The sequence below is a fragment of the Oncorhynchus clarkii genome, unplaced genomic scaffold (genome assembly GCF_045791955.1).
Source record: "Oncorhynchus clarkii lewisi isolate Uvic-CL-2024 unplaced genomic scaffold, UVic_Ocla_1.0 unplaced_contig_1769_pilon_pilon, whole genome shotgun sequence".
NCBI classification, from domain to species: Eukaryota; Metazoa; Chordata; class Actinopteri; order Salmoniformes; family Salmonidae; genus Oncorhynchus; species Oncorhynchus clarkii.
The window spans coordinates 58,927-62,500 of NW_027258276.1; the positions used below are offsets into that span (position 1 = coordinate 58,927).

The following is a 3,574-nucleotide window of genomic DNA, read 5'->3' on the forward strand; positions in this document are numbered from 1 at the left end:
AAGTATGTAGAATCCTGTGTGTGTTAATGGAGGAAGTATGTAGAATCATGTGTGTTAATGTGGGAAGTATGTGGAATCCTGTGTGTTAATAGAGGAAGTTTGTAGAATCCTGTGTGTTAATAGAGGAAGTATGTAGAATCCTGTGTGTGTTAATAGAGGAAGTATGTAGAATCCTGTGTGTTAATAGAATAAGTATGTATAATCCTGTGTGTTAATGGAGGAAGTATGTAGAATCCTGTCTGTTAATAGAGGAAGTATGTAGAATCCTGTGTGTGTTAATAGAGGAAGTATGTAGAATCCTGTGTGTTAATAGAGGAAGTATGTAGAATCCTGTGTGTGTTAATGGAGGAAGTATGTAGAATCCTGTGTTAATGTGGGAAGTATGTAGAATCCTGTGTGTTAATAGAGGAAGTATGTAGAATCCTGTGTGTTAATAGAGGAAGTATGTAGAATCCTGTGTGTGTTAAGAGGAAGTATGTAGAATCCTGTGTGTGTTCATGTGGGAGGAAGTATGTAGAATCCTGTGTGTGTTAATAGAGGAAGTATGTAGAATCCTGTGTGTGTTCATGTGGGAGGAAGTATGTAGAATCCTGTGTGTGTTAATAGAGGAAGTATGTAGAATCCTGTGTGTGTTCATGTGGGAGGAAGTATGTAGAATCCTGTGTGTGTTATTAGAGGGAGTATGTAGAATCCTGTGTGTTAATAGAGGAAGTATGTAGAATCCTGTGTGCTAATAGAGGAAGTATGTAGAATCCTGTTTGTGTTAATGAGGGAGGAAGTATGTAGAATCCTGTTTGTGTTAATGAGGGAGGAAGTATGTAGAATCCTGTTTGTGTTAATGAGGGAGGAAGTATGTCGAATCCTGTGTGTGTTAATGTGGGAGGAAGTATGTAAAATCCTGTTTGTGTTAATGAGGGAGGAAGTATGTAGAATCCTGTGTGTTAATGGAGAAAATATGTAGAATCCTGTGTGTGTTAATGAGGGAAGCCTGCAGTCAAAGAGTGTACATGTACATTACACTGTATATGAAGAGACACAACAAGGTTCCTATAGAAAGGCCTTATCACTCTAGCTTAGCATATTCACGACCGCCAAGCTAGCTACGGAGAACAACGTGATCACATTCAGTGCAGTATTCCATTGAAATAAAGTGATTTTTGGCCAAATGTGCAAATGTGTCATTTATGGACAAATGTGTCATTTTGTCACATGGTGAAGACATTCAGCTACTTAAGAGACTGTCTGGAAGCCAGCTAATGTATTTACACTCTGAAAGGTTTTCCACCCTCTCTGCTGTGGTCATCTGAGTTAATGTGCCAATAGCTATCCTCATTTCACTGGCAAAGAACCCCGTTGTGTGACGTTTGACACTATGCATCGGTGCCTTCATAACGACAGACAGATACAGACAGACTACAGTATTAGTATCCACTACATACACATGTTCCATTTCAGAGATGAAAAATGGTCTTTATTACAAACCACCATACAGAACTCATAGAGGTGAGATAGCAGCCATTTTGCAAGTACACATCACTGTATAATAATAACCTGTATGGCTAAGAGGGGCTAGGTCCCAAATCACACCCTACTCCCCATATAGTGCACTCCTTCAGGCAAAAGTAGTGCACTACATGGGGAATATGATGTCTTTTGAGTTTTGCCCAGAGCCTGTATAACCTGTGTAGTATGAAGCTATAGGCAGCAGTGCTGCCACTGCAGATACAAACCGGGGTTAGAAGTTACCCCCAGACACTGACCTAGGGTCAGTTTAGTGTTTCTACTCACGGTTAAGGTCAGATTGGGGAGAGAGTAACCTGATCCTAGATCTGTGCTGAAGGGCAACTTTTACCCTGAGCAGGGGAGAGTTGAAGGGTTAACTAGTTCAGCAGTTAATTAAAACCTGAAAATCCAATATGGCGGCAAGGCTTCTGTTTAATATGAAGGAGTTGGACTGACGTGTTCCCCAGCTCCCTGTTGTCCTGTTAAATCATGTACATGTCTGTAAAATACTATTTACATCTTTTCCAAAGAATGCATAATATTAGGGTTGAAACTCTGGGTGACATTTAAAAGTATGAGGATGCACACTCTAGAGTCCTTCACACTGCCCAACAGCAGCTCTACAGGAACAGGAAACCACATCGAAGGGACACAGGGATTGATCAGTGAAAAAACACAGAGAACACAGGGGTTTCTATTCAATACAAACAGAACCCAAAGGACAACCAACACACACACACACACACACACACACACACACACACACACACACACACACACACACACACACACACACACACACACACACACACACACACACACACACACACACACACACACACACACACACACATGCAAGCACTCATACACAAATGCACCCACACGCACACACACATACAGACGTTAACGTGACAATACTTCTCTTCTCTCTGTTTTCTATTCAGGTGAAAAACAGAATATATGAATCATATAAGAACTATATATACTTCATAATGCGCTCAGAGCTCTATTTACGTGGTGAGACTTTCGCTTTCTTTTACACATATTAACAAACAGGAAATGATGTCACCTCACCGGGGTCATGGGTTGGGGTGGGTGGGTGAGGGTTCAGTCCATTTATTTTGACCCCCACGCCATGAAAGCAGAAACATCACGTGCTGACACTATGTTTTTTCACCGATATGTAAAAACAACCATTATTACAATGTCATTTCTTGCTTGTCTCCAGCAGATATATTTGACCTTTGACCCTCCACTTGAGTCTGGTTCCTTAATGAGGTGGGAGAGTCTCTGACAGCTGTTCTCAGTCTTGTTTTATTCTAGAATCCCAGAGTTCCGGAATGACTGAGGCAGAAGCCCTTAGTGGCCTCATCAGTTTGGATGTTCCAAAGGCAACAGCCCTTAGTGACCTCATCAGTTGGGATGTTCCAAAGGCAGCAGCCCTTAGTGACATCATCAGTGTGGATGTTCCAAAGGCAGCAGCCCTTAGTGATCTCATCAGTTGGCAGCGGCCCTTAGTGGCCTCATCAGTTTGGGTGTTCCAAAGGCAGCAGCCCTTAGTGTCATCATCAGTTGGCAGCAGCCCTTAGTGACCTCATCAGTTGGCAGCATCAGTTGGACCTCATCAGTTGGGATGTTCCATAGGCTGCAGCCATTAGTGACCTCATCAGTTGGCAGCGGCCCTTACTGGCCTCATCAGTTGGACCTCATCAGTTGGGATGTTCCATAGGCATACTGTGTGTCCATTCACTTCAAATCCCTCTGTCTGGACCTGCAGCTCTCTGGCCTCTTTTCACCAGTGTGAGGAACTCCAGCAGTTGGTTACTAGTGTTCATGGTTGCTACCGGTTGTTGAGGATGTTTGCTACGTGTGTGTGATTGGTTTAACTGGGGCAGCTGACTGTATGTAACTGATGTAACTAGTTTAAACTATGTGTAACTATTTGGGACCAGTAACTAAGAGGTTGACAGATGTGTGTGATTGGTACTGGGTCTTACTGGCATCAGTGAAGTGTAACTGGGCCGTAACTGGTTATGTAACTGTTTATATCTGGTTCTAAACTGGTTCTGAC

General features: G+C 42.6%; 1 protein-coding gene across 1 annotated transcript in view; it reads right to left on the reverse strand.

The window, feature by feature from the left end:
* Nucleotides 1–2,361: 2,361 nt before the first annotated feature.
* Nucleotides 2,362–3,574, reverse strand: part of LOC139396426 (kalirin-like) — a 5,219-nt gene continuing 4,006 nt past the window's right edge. Inside the window, exon 12 of the mRNA XM_071143465.1 lies at nucleotides 2,362–3,574. This exon is cut by the window's right edge and continues 199 nt beyond it. The gene's annotated coding sequence lies outside the window, so the exon portion shown is untranslated.